The sequence below is a fragment of the Aquarana catesbeiana genome, linkage group LG05 (assembly GCF_042186555.1).
Source record: "Aquarana catesbeiana isolate 2022-GZ linkage group LG05, ASM4218655v1, whole genome shotgun sequence".
Taxonomy (NCBI): Eukaryota; Metazoa; Chordata; class Amphibia; order Anura; family Ranidae; genus Aquarana; species Aquarana catesbeiana.
In genome coordinates, this window is record NC_133328.1 from 562,190,075 (window position 1) to 562,209,363 (window position 19,289).

At 43.6% G+C, this 19,289-nt stretch overlaps 1 pseudogene; it reads left to right on the forward strand.

Annotated features, from left to right (window-relative positions):
• Positions 1 to 4,316: 4,316 nt before the first annotated feature.
• On the forward strand, positions 4,317 to 4,439 carry LOC141146437 (U2 spliceosomal RNA; annotated as a pseudogene).
• Positions 4,440 to 19,289: the final 14,850 nt, after the last annotated feature.

The window sequence follows — 19,289 nt, forward strand, 5'->3', positions numbered from 1 at the left end:
CAGGTGGACTTCTTGAGCTGCTTCTGTCTCCCCCAATGTGCTGTACAGGGACTGCGAGAGGCTGATACTAAATAAACTTCAGGTATTTACAATGCTTGCATTAAAAAAAAAAAAATCAAGGATGTATTAAAGGATACAGAGCTACAATAACTTTTATATATGATTAAGTTAAGCTTTAAGATGTCAAGTACCTTTTACTGTAAATATCATAAACATTTATTGTTGGTAATGTTATTATTATTATATGTATTATTCCATTATTTTTTAAGATAATTTGCAGATCACTCAGCATATTTAATTAGGAAGCAGCGATGACCCAGTTTGAATTACGACACAGGCTGCCATACAATTAGCAGATAGTTAAATGAGAGTTGTTAATAAAACAAAGAAAGTAGAAGCCAGAAGCCACTTGCTTATTGCCATTCTCGAGTTGTGCTGTGTACAACACATATAAACATTAAAGAAGAAAGTGAAAGGAGGGAAAAGCTATAATTAAAATTTAAAGACCATTGCTATACAAGCTTAAAAATGTTTTGTTGTTTTAAGTCTTTAGCCATTAATGATGTTTAAGATCTACCAAATAAAATTCAATTTGCTCTTTTCAGCTCCACAGAAACTGACTACTGTACAATCTCATTGTCATCCAGGCCCGTAGAATATGTTCCAGCAATATGTACAACTGAAGCAACATTGTGGTACTTGTACTAAAAATTATTCAACTGGTGGCCTGTAGGATCCAGCAGTTGTCCAGTACAAATCATTGCATGAGATCAGGATTGGCCTTATACTTCCATGTTGTGTAGTGTTGGTGCAACTCACTGTTAGATGCTGTCTCCATTCGGTCTGGAACGAAAAGACCAACACAAGGAGAGATGACATTACTTCCCCTGTTAGTGTTTACACTTACACATGCAGGGGAAGCAGGGGCAGACTGACAACTCATGGGGCCCCCGGGCAATAAAAGATTATGGGGCCCCCAGGCTTACAGGTGGCCGCCATGCCAGCAGTAAGTAACAAACAAAACAGCATATAGAGTACAGCAGTCGGGATGAGTGCAATGCTCACATCAGAGTCCTCCCTTACACCAAAGTCCCAACATCCTCCCTATACATCACAGTCCGCAGAGTCCTACTTTATGGCAGAGCCCCCCCAGTGTGTCATCAGTGTCCCCTTACACACACCTTTGCACCTTAGTGCTTGGTGTGGCAAGCAGCTGGCAGGAAAAGGCCTTTAAAATATAAAAAAAAATCCACTTGTTACAGGCTCTGAACTGGACAAGTGAGTCTTAGAGCCAGCGAAATAGTGAACTGCTGTGGTTGGCCTCAGATCTGGCAGTGGGGCGTGTGAATAAAACCTATGCTTGATGTGTGCCATATCACCGCATAGGCACGCACCCAGACCTGCCCTGCTGCCTGATCCGAGGCTGGGCTCAGCAGTTCACCATTCAGCTGCTTCAGAATGGCAACATATGGATTTTTCACGGGCATAGGATTGTTAGATCGACTTCTGTTTAGCGGCAGTAGGCACACATGAAACATACAGTATACATACACACAGTATACATACACATAGACACACACACACATTATACATATATACACATAGACACCAGTGGCGGCTGGTGCTCAAAATTTTTGGGGGGCGCAAACAAACTGAAAAAAAAACAACATCAATTGCAGCCACTGTGCCCATCAAACACAGCTACTGTGCCCATCAGTTTTTGCCATTGTGCCCATCAAGCGCAGCCATTGTGCCCATCAAGCACAGCCACTGTGCCCATCAAGCACAGCCACTGTACCATCAAGCGCTGCCACTGTGCCAAACGCAGCCACTGTGCCATCAAACGCAGCCACTGTACCCATAAATTGCCGCCACTGTGCCCATCAAATGCAGCCACTGTGCCCATCAAACGCAGTCACTGTGCCCATCAATTGCTGCCAGTATGCCCATCAATTGCTGCTACTGTGCCCATCAATTGCTGCCAGTGTGCCCATCAATTGCTGCCAGTGTGCCCATCAATTGCTGCTACTGTGCTCCATCAAATGCTGCCAGTGTGCCCATCAATTGCTGCTACTGTGCCGCATCAAATGCTGCCAGTGTGCCCATCAATTGCCGCTACTTTGCCCCATCAAATGCTGCCAGTGTGCCCATCAATTGCCACTACTGTGCCCTATCAAATGCTGACAGTGTGCCCATCAATTGCCGCTACCGTGCCCCATCAAATGCTGCCAGTGTGCCCATCAATTGCCACTACTGTGCCCCATCAAATGCTGCCAGTGTGCATCGCCCAGCACTTACCTGTCTCGCAGCGGTCAGAGGCAGTGTCCTGCATGCTCCTTGATGTCTTCTTCCGTCCTCTCTATCAGATGTATAATCACAGCGCCTGACGCTTCAGCCAATCAGGTGACAGGTAACAGACTCGAGCACCTGATTGGCTGAGAGGCGGTTCAGTCTTAGCAAAGTGAATTCCTTCGCTTTGCCAACACACAGCATGGCATGGCGCCCGCTGTTTACCTTTTTGGGCGCCTATTAGAGCCTACGGCTCTAATCAGGTGCTTCACAAAAACACCCCCGCGGCTGTAATTCAGGTGCCCGAAAAGGGGCACGGGCACCTGAATAGGGGGTGTCAGCGGCGACCATAGATAGGTTCATGCAATGCATGAATCTATCTATGGTGATAGAAAGGTGCCAGGAGAGAGGGGGCAGCGCCCATGCCCACCTTATGGACGCACCGCCACTGATAGACACACAGTATACATATATACACATAGACACACAGTATACATATATAAACATAGACACACAGTATACATATATAAACATAGACACACAGTATACATATATACACACAGACACACACCATACATATATAAACACAGACACACACCATACATATATACACACATACACACACACACACACACACCATCACTTTTCACCCAAAAATCTGCCTAAAAGAAACACACTGTTGCCCCAATCTCCTGACATGCTGGGACTTGTAGTGCCCCAGCAGCTCACAGACCCTTTATTGTATGTGGTAATACAGGAGAGGAGGGGACTGTGTCTGTGTATTCGTGAGCAGGTAATGAGTAGGCAGGGTAGTAGAGATTGGGGGAGAAGTTCAGAACATCCTTCCTCCAGAAGCATGGCTCTTCTCACACAGAAAATCGATCTAACAACTTAAGAGACAGGAGGAACCCTGCTAGAGGAAAAACACACCCTCCCCCTCCCTCCTGCTCACCAGGGTAAGCCACTGACAAAAATACACTTAGTTCAGCTCAGCAAGCTTACCTTCCAGTAGGTTGCAGCCCTTCCCACACTGCAGGCTGTGTCCCCTCCTCCCTCGCCTCTCCTCCAGCTGTTGGCAATCTCCTGCTCTGAAATCAAATAAGCAGGGTGAAGAAGGGGGTGTGTGCACTGTGTTCCCATTGGCTGAGGAGGCAGTACAGAGGCGGGGCAGCTATAGCCTTGTTTTTTTTACAGCAAAATGATGTCGGCAAGGGACATTTCAGGGACAGATGTAAAAAAACACAGATTTTTACACACTGTCCCTGCTTTTACTGAGGCTGGCCACTCTGATGGGCCCCCCTAGTGGCATGGGGTCCTCGTTCCATGGCTGAGTGCCCGAATGGTCGGTCCGCCCCCGAGGGGAAGGATCTCATTCGCCAGGAGCGATCACCAGGTCCAGGCCAGATTTAATCGGCCTGGGCCTGGGGATTGATCAAATCCGATCGTCGTGGCCGGCGGGGGGGGGGGCGTGCGCACGCGCCCCCCCCGCCGGCCACACATGTCACGTATACTAACATGATTTCGCGGTAAAACTGTGGCGGCTGGTCCACAACTGGTAAAACATCCCAAAAATGTTCGTTCACATCACCTATTAACAGCTATAACAATCTTGCTTTATTTTTCTCTAGCTCCTCACAACCACACACTACTATTCGAAAAGACACATTCTGTACTCCAATCAACCCTTCTATCAAATTCCTTAAACCCTGTCACAACTTCCTAGCATACTCCGCATTTCCACATCATATGTTCCCCACCCTCTCTAGCCCTATATCTTTCCCTAATACATACCTCACTGTCTACAAGTCTCCTCCTCCTTTGGAACTCTCTGGTAGGCAGGCATCTATGTGCCACCAACCAAGAAATGTCTTTATGTCAATTCATTTAATCCCTCTCATTCACCACCTTCCATGCTTTCCTCTCTCACTCAAATCCCCAGTCTGTCCTACAATCTCTCTCTCTTCCAATATATTCAAAACCTTCTTCATATCACACTATTCCTCCCTTGGCAAATCCCTCAACTCAAAATTGCTTCTCAGCCTTTTGGCTAAGATCAAGTGTTGTATCTGTTCTTATCAGTGATCCAGTAGAGGCACTGTGCTACTATCCTGATCTGATCTAGGTTGAGGTGGTGGCTATGCAAATCCACTGGAGTAATGGGGACCTGGAAGGTTAGTACATGAAAGGAACTGAAATCAGAGCGCCTGAACGTAATTGGAGGCCGGGAGTAAGTTCTCCCTGAGAAAGCTGGAAGGGTCCACTACCTCCTGGTTTGAACGGTCAACCATGTCTGGCCATTGGCTGGAAAGGCAGAGGGTCCGCGGTGTTTGTGTCCCCTGGGAGTGGTCGCCCTAGGGGAGCTCTTAGTAATACTTGGGTGTGGGACTCCACGGTGTGAAAAGGCACATGATCACATTTACTAAAGCTTTTTCTGCACTGTGCCTTTTAGGGCCTGGCCTAGGTCAATGCACAATTTGGGCACGCCCACTTTTTAATTTTTACTATTTATTTTTCTCCCACGTTTGTTACTTTCACTTTTTTGTATGTTTTTCACTGGATGAAGGGTGTGAGTCCTTGGGCTTACCCTGATGTCTAGGGGGAGGATGTGTGGCCCTCTGGTTCCTTCCTCTCCTGCCTCTGGGGGGTCTCTCTTTGGGAGAGCTCCCCTGACTTAGTATTCGGGGATGGCTTCGGCTGTCCCAGAAGAACGGAGTCTTCCAGGCCTTTTGGCTAGGCAGACCATGTGTTAGTTGTTTATGTGTTAGTTGCGTGTGTCTAATGATATTATATCTCATTTCAGATACAGACATATTTCCTTCTCTGTCTCATCTGTGAACCTTGGCCATGTCCCGAGGAAGCCTAATGGCGAAACGTGTAGACATACAAGGGCTCACTGCACAATAATCATAGATGCTTTATGTTACAACTGTCATTTTGTTTTTTAGATATTTGCATTTTTCAATAAATTTATATTTTTTATACTGCTATATCTTCTCCACTGTTTCTTAGCCTAAAAAGTCCGCCTCCCTGGTAATACTCAGTACTACCTTATTTTGTATCCTGCTACATAACTCATCATATACACCGCTAGATTCTCTTTCGTACTCAGTCTCACCAAAAAGCTCACATACTTCACACTTTTCAGTACACACAACATTCTTACCACCTTTTATCATTTCTTCACAACCTTTTGCAGTTTCAGTTTTATTATTTTTGAAGACCAAACAAATTAAAAACAAGTCTTAATTATATGCTTTAAAATTCAATTGGGTGCTTGAAAAACATAAAACAAAAATAGCAAAATTGGGATTATAACGGATTTTATAATTAATAATTTGCCTACCAACAATAAAGTCTGCAGTGACCAAAAGTTTAACTTTTCCTCTATTTTTCTAGAACATCTTTCCAACTCTTCTGCCCATATAGGACTACATCACGTTTTACCCCAAGAACTCTAATTTCTCCATCACACCCTTCCCACTAACACAACCCCATCTCAAATGCCAATCAATAATTTCACTTTTTCCAACCCCCCAACACTACACCATAATCATGTCATCCATATTCCCAATCATGCTAAGAGATTTCCCCCCACCTCTCAGCATACCCACTCCTCTAACTAACTTAAAACTTTTCAACATTCATAACAATGGATCAATCACACACACAAACAACACTGGAGACAGAGGACACCCCTGTCTCACCCCAAATTAATCTCCACCCCATTGGTCAACCACCTATTCACCTGCACTCCACTCTACTTATATCTCCATACAAACATTTAATCCAACCAATCATCATATCAGGCACCTCTATTCATTCCAACACTCCAAACATGAACCCATCAAAACCCTGTCATGTGCCTTCTCAAAGTCCATGGCTAACATCGCGACTGACTGTTTTCTCTCCCTACAATCTCACAACACATCACGCAAATTCACCAAAGTCTCTGCAATCATCCTCCCAGACACGGCACATACTTGCTCCTGACACACCATCTTATCCAATACATGTCCCTTAACCAATCTGTCGTTACCTTAGCAATCAATTTGTAATCTGTGCTAAGCTGAGATATTGGTTTCCAATTTTTTAGATTTATCCTGTTCTCTGTTTTGAACAATAACACAATCACACGCTCTTTCATTGATTCAGACATCTGTCCGGCTTCTAACACTCATTTACACTGCACTTTCTCTCATCCTTTCCATATAAAGAAGGATTTAGTGTTCAATTTATAGTCGTTGTCCAGTCATCTGTTCAAAAATTAAAAGTCAGCAGCTACAGTTTTTAATAATAGGACACTCATCTACCCCAGGATCCAGCGTTATCCTCACCCGGATGGTTTCTTTACTGGGCTTTGGTCCCTGGTGCCGGCATTTTAACTGTGGGCAGCCAGCTGTGACTGCTTGCGGCTTCACAACCGGCTGCTCACTGCGCCGGCTCTAGCCGTGCTGCGCTATTTGATTGGTCCTGCAGCTTTCTGGGACCTGTGACATGTCCCAGAGGGCTGCAGGGGAAGGAAGAAGGTCCAAAATGTTGGTAGTCTGACCAGAAGTGGGGAGCAGGTACCTGTAAAAAACAGGTTCCCCCCCTCAAAATTTTCCCAAATGTTAAAGAGGAGGGGGGGGGGGTAGAGTGGAACTTCCCCTTTTGGGTAAAGCCCTTTACACATTTAATCGCACTCTTAAAATAACTTATCTGTTTCTTTCAATTCTCCACAAAACCAACATACCCCTCTTTCACACATTCATCACCTGACTCACTTATCATTAAGCTTCCTTACTCTCTTACCATGTGTTCTTTCACAATCCATGCTCACAATACACTCCAGCAAACCACCCATAGTCCAAAAAGGACTCCCTCACACAGAAAAAGCACCCCCCTTCAGATTCCCGGAAATAAAAAATAAATCAATGTATGAAAATTAATTCTTACAATCACTAAAGTAAACCTAAAAGTAGTAATAATATCTTTTAATTCTTTACCCAAACTATCCATCCCCACCCCACCACCTCCCCCACACCTATTACCCTCCTTCACTATACAATTTAAATCCATGCAAATTATTGTAGGATACCTCCCACCAACATAAGGATGCAACTTATTAAAAAGAGATAACTTTTCCCATCTATTAATAGATGCAGAAATGTTAAATAACTTAAAGCAGAACTTCACCCAAAATGGGAAGTTCAGCTTTAAGTCCTCTTCCTCCTCAGCACAGTTGGCTGCCCACAGTTAAGCTGAAACCCGAAGGCTAGTGAACAACTAGCCTGGGGGAGGACAGCACTGGATCCCTGGACAGTTAAGTGTCCTGTTATTAAAAGTCAGCAGCTACAGGATTTGTAGCTGCTGACTTTCAATTATTTTTTCCAGAGAGAAGAATCTCTTTAAATGCCACCCCCTGAAACTCAAAATAAACAAGCAAACACCTCCCCTGCATAATATGAATACATTTTTTAACTTTAAATATATTCCCCTTATTCTTATGAGAACTTAACCACCTCTCGCCCAGCCTATTGTAATAGTAATCCAGGTGGACATCAAATGACGTCCTCCGTATCACGCATCTGGCCACGCATGGCGTGATCTGTGACCTGCTGTTTCCATCAGACACAGTGGAACGCAGATCATTGTACTGGGCCTCTGTGTTGCAGTCCTGGTACCATGTGGTCGCTGTGACCAATCACAGCAATCACATATCAGTTGTCATAACCATTGTGTACTATTTTGATCCATGTGATTGGTCACAGTGTTCACATAGTACAGGGCCAATCACATTGGACCTGTACCACGTGATTGCTGTGGCCAATCGCTGCTATCACAAGAGTACACAATGGTACATGAATGGATGCAATTCACAAAGTAGAAATGATTGCTTAGGGCCTCCCCTTTTCATGTGATAGAGTGATTTTAGACCCTAATGGGCAGTATATTTTCCTCCAATGTAAGATACATGCCACCCCATTACTTCTGGTGGTTGTGTATGCTCCCCCTCCTGTCACGGCTGCACTCTTTACAGATCTGTGCACAAGGCTCTCGGATCTGCCTACGTTAGCCACCCTTATTGTGGGGGATTTTAACTCTGTTATGGACCCTAATTTGGATAGACTGAAACCCATTCAGTATGAATCTAAGCTGTTTTGTCAGTGGTGTGCTTCCTTTGGATACATTGACCTATGGCGACAACAAAACCCATTGGCTAGGGAATACTCTTGTCAGTCCCGGTCTTATCGTACTCTTTCCAGGCTGGACTATGCCCTTGGGACTTCTGACCTGACCTCATACACCCGGACAATATACTATATATCTCAGAAATTTCTGACCACTCCGCCCTGTGTGTTGAATTAATACTCGGTCACAGACCCTCTTTTCGGTTGTAGAGGCTCAGTCCCCTCTGGGTCTCCACCCCTGAATTTGAAGAGCCGGTCTGGCAGGACATGTCCCTATATTGGGGGGACAACGCTGGATCGGCTTCTTTTGGCCCCACATGGGACGCCTTTAAGGCGTCTGTATGGGGCTCATATATCTCAAACATTGCTAAACATAGGAGGTCCTCCCGTGCTGCTCTTCTGGCCTTGGAGTCCTCTCTGGAGGCTGCTAGGGCCCAGTACTCTGCGCTCCCCACCCCGGATTCTCATGGAGTCTTGGTGGGGGCACACAGGGCCCTGGATCTCCATAGGGTGGATGCAAAGCGGACTCAGCAGTTATATCTGGCTGCCAGACTACATGAATATAGTGGGAAGAATAGTAAAATGTTTGCCTTTCTTTCTCGCACAGAATACATTGACAGGACCATATCACAGATTCAATTGCCTGACGGCTCAATCACCTCAGACCCATTGACCATAAATCGGACGTTCAAGTCCTTCTATGAGACCCTATATGAAGCCCCCCACCCCCCGGATGAATTGGAGACATTGGGGTTTTTTGACTCCCTTCAATTTCCTGTATTGGACGACTCCCACAGCTCCATTTTAGACACTCCCTTGACAATCGAAGAGATCACTGAGGCTATTTGCTCTTTACCCCCCAATAAAACCCCTGGGTTGGACGGTTTGCCCGCAGAATGGTACAAAACCTATGCTGTGGAATTGGCACAGAAACTTTTATCTCTCTTTAATCAGGCAATGGAGGAGGGAGAACTTCCCCTCTGCATGAATGAAGCCCTCATTGTTGTGCTACCCAAGCCTGACAAAAACAAACTGCTGTGTGGGTCATATCATCCAATCTCGCTACTAAATAGCGATGTTAAAGTACTAGCGAAGGTCCTAGCCTTAAGATTACAAAAGGTCATTCTTCACCTTATTCACAGGGACCAGACAGGGTTCATGCCTGGTAAGAGTACATATGACAACATTCGTCGCCTTTATATACATATTCACAGGGCTGCCACAGACAGAAGAAGCGGACTGGTACTATCACTTGACGTGATGAAAGCATTTGATACGGTTAGCTGGTCCTTCCTTTGGGAAACTATGCATCGTATGGGTTTCAGCGTCCAATATATTAAATGGGTCAGGTTGCTTTATACTAACCCCAGGGCAAGAATATGTACCAACAAAGATATATCGGATATGTTTAGTTTGCAGAGGGGAACCAGGCAGGGCTGTCCGCTTTCTCCACTTTTGTTCGCACTAGCCATTGAGCCACTTGCTCTGGCAGTGCGTCAAACGGGGACAGTGGGGGGCATCTGCTATGGCGAACTGTCTGAGAGGATCTCTCTATATGCGGATGACGCCTTGATTTACTTAGACGGCTCAGAACAGGCCTTTGTCTCTTTGATGGAGGTTGTGGACGAGTTTGGGAGGGCTTCCGGACTGAGAGTTGGCTGGGAAAAGTCTGTGGCATTCCCCATAGGCCCTGACAGGGATTATGCTTACCTAGCCCAGTCCAAGCTGACTATACATCATACATTTAAATATCTAGGAATACATATTCATAATAATCTATCTAGTTTCCAGACCCTTAATATCACCCCGATCATAACTCAAATGGAGACCAGGTTACGCTCCTGGGCCTCATTGCCACTAAATTTGATTGGACGCGTGAATATTTTCAAAATGATATTTTTACCTAAATTTCTCTATGTTTTTCGGGCTTCCCCAATATTTTTATCTAAGAAACTTTTTATCAAAATTAACTCACTCGTATCCTCCTTCCTTTGGCAGCGCTTGAACCCGAGAATCGCTAGGGCCTCACTCCAGGCTGCTAAACTGGATGGAGGTTTGGCCTGCCCTAATTTAAGGCACTATTTTATAGCATCACAGCTTGCCTATGTCTATGACTGGTTTCTGGAGGCCTCCTCTTCCTGCTCCACCGCTCTATTGAACGCTCTTAACGGCCCCAGGGCCTCACTAGTAGACACATTACACAGGTCCATGCCTCTCCGTTGTTCTAGTGGCTCGCCGATTGAGGTGGGCTGGCTGGCCTGGCATGAGGGTAATAAAGTAATCATTAACCAGATAGGGGTGTCCCCCAATGTTCCTCTATGGCATAATCCTAACTTTCCAGAGCTCCTGGGCCATCCAGATTCTCAGTGGTGGATAAGACTTGGTATTACCCACGTCTCTCAGATCTACTCAAACGACTCTTTTTTCTCATTTGCGGATCTGAAGGCTAAGTGTGGTGTAACAAACAGGTTTTATTTTAGGTATCTTTCACTGCGCCATGCCATCAGGGCACAATTTTCTGGTTTGTCCCTGGAGCTCACTGAATCACCTCTAGAGGTGCTATTGTCATATCCCGATATTGGGAAAATTGTTACTACTATATATTCTCACCTTCAGGTGGCGGGGGTTAAACCCTTTCAGATTGCTCAGCGGAAATGGGAAAAGGAAATTCCCAGGTTGTCAGAGGAGGGGTGGGAGGAGGCCTCAGAGGTGTGCTTTCTGGACATTATTGGATCAAATGACCAATATGTACAATATAAATTTATACATCAGATGCATTACACTCCTGCTAGGCTGGCCCGTATGGGATATGACTCTGCAGCCTCCTGTGTTAGGTGTGGCTTCTCAGAAGCTGGATACATGCATATGTTTTGGTCCTGCCCTGTTCTGTCCACCTTTTGGAGGGACTTATTTTCCTTTTTTGAAAACACACTACAAATAAAGGTGCCCTGCACCCCGGAGGTTGGACTATTGGGTGTGCTGAACGATTTCATACACAGGACTCATACTCGAACTCTTGTCCGTATAATACTGTTTTATGCCAGAAAATTAATTTTGATGCAATGGAAGAATGCAACTGCCCCAGATATTCAAGTTTTGTATCGTATGATGAATAAAGTTATACCAATTTTTAAACTGGTTTATAAGGGTAGGGCCTGCCCAAAAAAATTTGCTAAGATCTGGCAGCCCTGGCTTGATATAGCAGACTCCTTTTGGAAGGACACTCCGCTCTCACAACAATAACTATATCCGGCCTCCCCTTGATGGGTTTTCTTTTTTTTTTTTTTGTTTTGACGTCCTAGGGGAGGCTGTAACCTTTGGATGGTGGGTCGTTTGTGTACCTGGAGGGACGCTGTGGTGGAGGCGGGGTGGGACAAGGTTTGCCTTTTTGTGTGAATGAGTATAGATGGGTGCATGTATGGTGTGCATGTTGTGTTCATGGAAATATCCCTGCTGTATATAGCATTGTGATTTTAGGTTGTGGTGCCCTACGAGGTCCATACTCATTACCCTTATGTGACCAGTGGTATACTTCATTCCTCCGTTGAGGAATTTGGTAAATATGATGTATAACTATAATGCCCCGTACACACGGTTGGATTTTCCGATGGAAAATGTCCGATCGGAGCGTGTTGTCGGAAATTCCGACCGTGTGTGGGCTCCATCGGACATTTTCCATCGGATTTTCCGACACACAAAGTTGGAGAGCAGGAGATAAAATTTTCCGACAACAAAATCCGTTGTCGGAAATTCCGATCGTGTGTACACAAATCCGACGGACAAAGTGCCACGCATGCTCAGAATAAATAAAGAGATGAAAGCTATTGGCCACTGCTCCATTTATAGTCCCGACGTACGTGTTTTACGTCACCGCGTTCAGAACGATCGGATTTTCCGACAACTTTGTGTGACCGTGTGTATGCAAGACAAGTTTGAGCCAACATCCGTCGGAAAAAATCCTAGGATTTTGTTGTCGGAATGTCCGAACAAAGTCCGACCGTGTGTATGCCCTATAACAGTTGGCCCCCGTTGGGCTATTGTACTTTCTTTTATATTTTGTAATAGAGATTTGTTTGTGGATGCATTTGTACTATCTGAACCTGTAAACTACTTTCTATCAAAACAAATAAAAAAACAATTTTGTAAAAAAAAAGAAATGATTGCTTATATAGTAATGACCAATCATAGTGTAAAAAAAAAACAAAAAAACTCCCTGATCACCTCCCCAGAGCAGTGTAGTTTCACTATGGTGACACTGTACTGTTATGGTGACAGGATATACAAAAAATTGTGAAACAAGAAAAAATTGTTTACAAAAATAGAAAAAAATATGTACTTTTTTTTTTACATACTGTCACAAGTCAGTGTCCCTGATCACCACCAAACCAGTAATATGGTGGTGCTATACTGCTCTGGGATAGTATGTAAAAGCAACAATTGTGAAAAAAAGACAAAACAAATTTTCCAAAATATTGTGAGCAGTGCAGCACCCTGCATCTTACTAAATGCCTTGGGTGTCTACTTTTTAAAAAGGTATTATTTTGGGGGTATTTGTATTGTCCTAGCATTTTAGGGCCTCAAAAAATTAGACAGGCCATCAGTGCATCAGGATTGATCAATTTTCAAAGACATGAATGAGCAAGTTTGGGGTGGAGGAAATTGACTGGGCTGCACAGAGCCCTGACCTCAACCTAATAGAACAGCTTTGAGATGAATTTGAGCGGAGACTGCGAGCCAGGCCTTCTCATCCACATCAGTGCCTGACCTAACAAATGCTGCCATAGATTGTAGACCCTATAATTTTTCCACAGAGCAAATAATATACTCTGATTTGGGTTATTTCTTACCCCAAAATTTAGGAGAATACATTTTAACCTAAATTTATGAAGAAAGATTATTTTTTTGCAAAATGTTATAACAGAAAGTTTTTTTTCAGTATTTTTTCATGTATATAAAAAAACCCAGTGGTAATTAAATACCACTAAAAGAAAGCTTTATCTGTCGCCAAAAAAATAATAATACACATTTAATTTGGGTAGAGTGTGCCATGATTGAATAATTGGCATTCAAATTGTGACAGCACTGAAATCTGAAAATTGGCATGGGCAGGAAGGGGGAGGGGTGAAAGTGTTCGGTATTAAAGTGGGTAAAGCTCATACTGCTGGTCCAGCGGTCCAACCTGCAACCTTGGGGACTTCCGTCAGGCTGCATTCCTGTAAGCATAAAATATCATTATTATAACCAGAGACTATTTTCAATACCGCAGCCCATCCTTAGCAAGAGCAAAGGCTCCCAACATTTAGGAAAGCTACCCTGATATTCATGGAACAGGAAATCAGGAAAAATCCTCAAAAATTAAATATAAACACATCAGGATTTCTTCACTTTTGTTGACCTCTTTTCAGGGGAACTCCCCATCACCACTCCTCTCATTCCCCCAGATTTGCTTTTTCCTTTGGAGACTTCTTCCTCTTGTTCTGGCCATTCCTACCACTGGAATCCCATTACATTTTCTAGTCCTGAAACCTGACCAACACTGGCAAAGGATGGAACAGATGCATCAGAACCTTCATTGCTAGCGAACTCCTGAATATCTTCAGATTCAGGTTCCTTAAAAAGGAACAGGATCCATTTTCCTTTTTAAGGAGCCTGAGTTCAAATTAATTTTCTCCTCCACAAGCAGAAGAGGCCCATTTTCCTCCCGCTCCACAAATAAGGTCTCAGGTACCTCCTCTGCAAATAAGATCCCTGAATCTCTGGTCCTTTCTTCTTCACCTTAAGAGAAAGAGACTCTCTAGACTGGTTTTCCACCACTTCCCAACCTGACACAGGTGGACTTTGTTGACTCTCTGGCTCATACCTCTCATCACCTCCCGAAAACCTCCTGATATGATTTTTTGGGAGGGCACTCCCTCACCAGATGACCCATCTCTCCGCACAGAAGCCATTTTCTTACGAACTGGCACTCTGTTGTCATACGTCTCTGCTTAGAGTAATTTTGACACACGCATCTCATCGGCAGTTCTCTTTCCTGTACCCAAAAGATAAACAAAGTGAAACTATGTCACCAGCACACCGTGGATCTCCAGAACATGTCCAAAGCTTTATTCATCAATCAAATCATAATAACAGAGGCAACGTTTCAGGACCTCACCTGCGAGGCTCTGAAATGTTGCTTTTGTTATTATGATGTGATCACTGAATAAAGCTTTGGATCCTTTCTGGAGATCCGTGGTGTGCTGGTGAAATAATTTCGCTTTGAATATCTTCAGTTTCCAGCAGGTGATTGCTGCAGAACCCATTTACATTCACAGCCATTTCACAGGAACATGTGTGTTGAGAAAAGGGTGTTTGCATTCCCAAAAGAGAAACAGACATGGCAGAACACTAGTTGCCTGGGGTATCACAGATAACCCTAATTACTGCCCACAGTGAAGGCATGCAGAGTAGACAGGTGCCTCCAGTGCCATTCGTGTCTTTCTTAAGCGTAAACCAGAATTTTTACTGGCCATTAAAAGTCCCAGACACATTGGTCAATTTCCCTCTTTTGGACATCAGCTCACAATATTGAATGGGTTTTACATGTGTACAACGATTCACTGTTAAGATTAGTTCACCAGGATCTCAGTTCTTTCCAGCTCTGGAGATCCAGCCTAACTGCCTTTGTACAGTTGTTGACAGGTCTGCAAATCCCAATTTAATGGTTACATCAAAAAAGCCATTTGACGGGAAGGACTGGACACAATAAATGGATGAGCATTCCATTTACAGCAGATTCTTGATAGCTTTCTTTTGGATATGGTACAATCCACACTTCACCCTTCACTGCTCAGCTGTGGTTAACTGCACTGTATTTGGAACCTCTGGAGGGTTCACCATCCTTCAGCAAGAGAAAAAACTCTGCAACACCGCAAGGTGAGGCAAGGCATTTATAGCCATGTGGTATAGGGAATTGTCATCCCCAAAAGCAGCAAGCGGTGCTTGGAATACACAGCAAGACCGAGAATAACTGGATAACTGGTCCCCTAATTCCTAACTTAAAGGCTCAGATACTAGATCTTTGCCAAAAGGCCAAAAGGCAATTTCTTTAAAATCTTTTTGTTATATTTTCCTGCAATGTGTGACGATTCTAATTAGAGAACTTCAACATGAATTAGGAGTGACTTCACTTGAGTGCACCGTAATCAGGGGGAATTATGCCAGTGCTCCCTGGTATGCTTATTCAAATGACCTTCTCCAAATGTAGAAGCCTATTTGCAAGCAATGCATATAAGGGTTCAGAGCCCAACTTCAGATTTAGCTCCTTCAAATAATTTCAATTTTGTTGATAGCAGAGTAGCAACTTGCACTTCAACAGACACTTTAACCTTGGTTCTGCCTCCCATGGAATCTGTTTTCTTTTCAGTAGTTGCCACCCCGGTTGCGGGATCCAGCACAAACCCTCCCTGGTTCTCAGGCAGTCATACCCACACCTCCTATAGCCCCCTGAATCATCTTGCAGTCTGTGTTCAGTTACTTATAGTAGCATAAGACGCTGCAGTGTGGAATTTGCATTCCTTACAGGCTGGATGGGAGACTGCTAGGACTGCAAAAGTCTTGTGACTGACACTTTGAATAGGATTTCCAGGTACACAGAGGAATAAAACAGCAGCCCTTGTGCAGACCTTTCTGCAGAGAGTTGTGGGGATTAAATGATTTAATTTGAACCTGGATTTGGCCTTCACACGTTTGTTGGGTGGGCATCTACTTACAAATGGCTTTATCCAAAAGTCCTTTTTTTTCTCATTTTGAAGAGGGTTGTTTTGAAACTAGCAACTTTTCTTGTTTACTTATAACAAATATAGCTAGGCACTTGAACAGTTATTAATTAATATACTAAATGATTCTGCATTCAGTAAGTCTATAAGCAATTATAGAGGATCAGTAAACTAAATTTTCTTATCGAGAAAATCATGGTCATGAATAGTAAAATATTACTGAATCCCTGGGAAAGTGTTAAACAGGGAAAAAATGACATAAAGCTCAGAATAAACTAGATATCATGAGTCTCAGAGGAACCGCCCCAGATAGGATTCCTAATTAATACAGCAAGAGGATGCTGTTTAGAATTACCTGAATTGTGTCTTTGCCAGTTTTTGCCAGGCAATATTTTACAGTTAAGAAAAAAATCTGGTTATATTTCACGAAGTAAAGAAGAGAGAGGTGTCTGAAGACTGTGGGAGTGAAATGTAGTAATTTTTTTCTGCCCTTTTTCAAGACCACCAAGTTGTTTTTTTAAACAAGGGTGGTTAAGCACTGCCATGGGGGACAAGTACCAATGCAGATTTTAGAAAATACTACTAAGACTGCTTTCACACTGAAAGCGCTGGCCGTTAGCACTAAAGTGCCCCTCATTTTAGTGGCGCTTTAGTGCTGTTTAAGTGGTGCTTTTCTACCACTTTTCGACTGCTAGCGGGGCTCTTCTTACCCCAAAAAAAAAAAAAAAAGTCCAGTTTTGCGGCGCTTTAAAAGTGCTTTTAAGGTGCTTTGAAAGCACTGCCCAGTCATTCCAATGGGCAGAGTGTTTTGGGAGCGTTAAATATAGCGCTCCCAACCCCCCCAAAAATGCTGCTTGCAGGACTTTTCGGAATGTCCCACAAGCACACCGCCCGGGTGTGAAAAGTCACACTGGAATGAATTGGAGGCGGTTTTAAGGCGCTTAGCAGAGGCTATTTCATGTACATGTTATACTTACCTCTAGACTTGTGCACAATGGAAAATTTTGTTTAGTTTCGTTTAATTTTCATTTGTAAAATACATAATTTAGTTCTGGTATATTTGGTATGTTACGTTAATTCATTTTTGGATAATTTGTTATTTCTGTAGAGTATCGATATTCGTTATAACAAATTGATTCGTTTTCGAATAATTCGATATTTATGTATATATATATTTTAGTTAATGATTCGTAGTTTGGAAAGTCGCTTGTTTATTGAATCCATTAACACACACAATGACAATATTTCTTCTCACTCAGTTCTCAGGAATGCACTTTGCCAGTAATCCAACCTCCAGCACAAAATGAATCAGCTGATTGGACTGTAACATTTACTCCGAGTTGACCTTTTGTTTCATTAGACCTTTAACAAATTAACGAATCATGTCGAATTCATTCGTTATTTTCAGAATTTTTTTTTGTCTTAGTAGAAATTCGTTATTTTTTTATTCGGACTTTTGGATGCATCTGAATGTCCGAAAAATGCAAAATTCGGCCAAATTTCGATTCGTTACGAAACATATTGCACATGTCTACCTAGCTCCTCGGTGCAGTTGATTTTGCACAGAGCAGCTTCTCTTCTTCTCGAGTCCCTCTTTGCTGCTCCTGGCCCCTCCCTCCTATCGAGTACCCCCACAGTCAGCAGCTTCCTATGGGGAGCAATGGAGCCGAGTCACAGCTTCGTGTGTCCATTCAGACATGGAGCCCCGACCCAGCCCGACCCTCTCTCCCCTGATTGGCTGAAGACTTTGATTGACAGCCCCAGGAGCCAATGGTGCCGCTGCTGTTTCTTAGTCAATCAGGAGGAGTGTCCCAGACGGCTTAGAGGTTCATGGACATCGCTGGAGAGAGATGGGGCTCAGGTAAGTAATTAGGGGGGGGCTGGGGTGGCTGTTATGCACAAAAGGTTATTTATCTTAATGCATATAATGCATTAAGATAAAAAACCTTCTGCCTTTACAACTTCTTTAAAAATCAGCATTCGGGAAACTGTTATTTAGCCTTCTGTAGCAATACCATAAATAAATGACAGATCCCTGCTGGCTTGTGTTTGTCAATAACAAGGCAATGTGTTATTTAACTATAAATAAGCATTTACAGTGTAAACTAAAGTAAATAATGGCACTAAACAGTATAAATAAATAAACCCAGCGACAGGTGATAGTGATCAACACTAATACAACATTAATACATAAATAAACAACTAATAATAAAGTGTGTGCGAAAATAGTCCATAAATGAGACTGGATTGTCTCAAACAAGGAAAGCTGAATATATCCTGATGTGGGATCTTCAAAACTTTCACCACACCGCGTACACTCAGGGGGTGATTTACGAAAGTCGTGTTCCATCAGTAGAGGCGCACCTCTATCGTGAGTAGGAGGGGGGAGAGTGGGCAGCCCTGTAGTATAGTGAGTGGATTATTCCTAGGATAGTGATGGTGACCCTTGGCACCCCAGATGTTTTGGAACTACATTTCCCATGATGCTCATACACTCTACAGTGTAGCTGAGCATCATGGGAAATGTAGTTCCAAAACTTCTGGGGTGCCAAGGTTCACCATCACTGTCCTAGGAAGTTTGGCTCGAAACCCCATCTTCCCAGTATTTCAGAAATGTGAGGCCAAGCCACTGAGTCAAAGGCTTTATGAAGGTCTATCGAGAGGAGGAATCCATTCTGAGGGGGTCCACCATCCCATTGGGAGTTGAGTAATGATATAACGTCTACCATTCTCCTTATCTGATCTGTGCCCTGTCTCCCAGGGATGAAGCCCACTTGATCTCTGTGTATGTACGAAGCTATAAAACTAGATACTCTGTTAGCCAGTATTTTAGACATTATCTTTATGTCGTTATTTATAAGCGAGATCGGGCGATAGTTACCCACCTTGCTCGGGTCTTTCCCTAGTTTGGGGATGACAGAGGTATATGCTGAATTAAGATCTTTCCCTAGTTGGGCTCCATCCCTGAGAAAGTTAAAGAACCACATCAGATGCGAGTGCACGTGGGTCTGCGAGCGCACGTAGGTCTGCGAGTGCACGTAGGTCTGCAACTGTTCTGCGAGTGCATGTATTG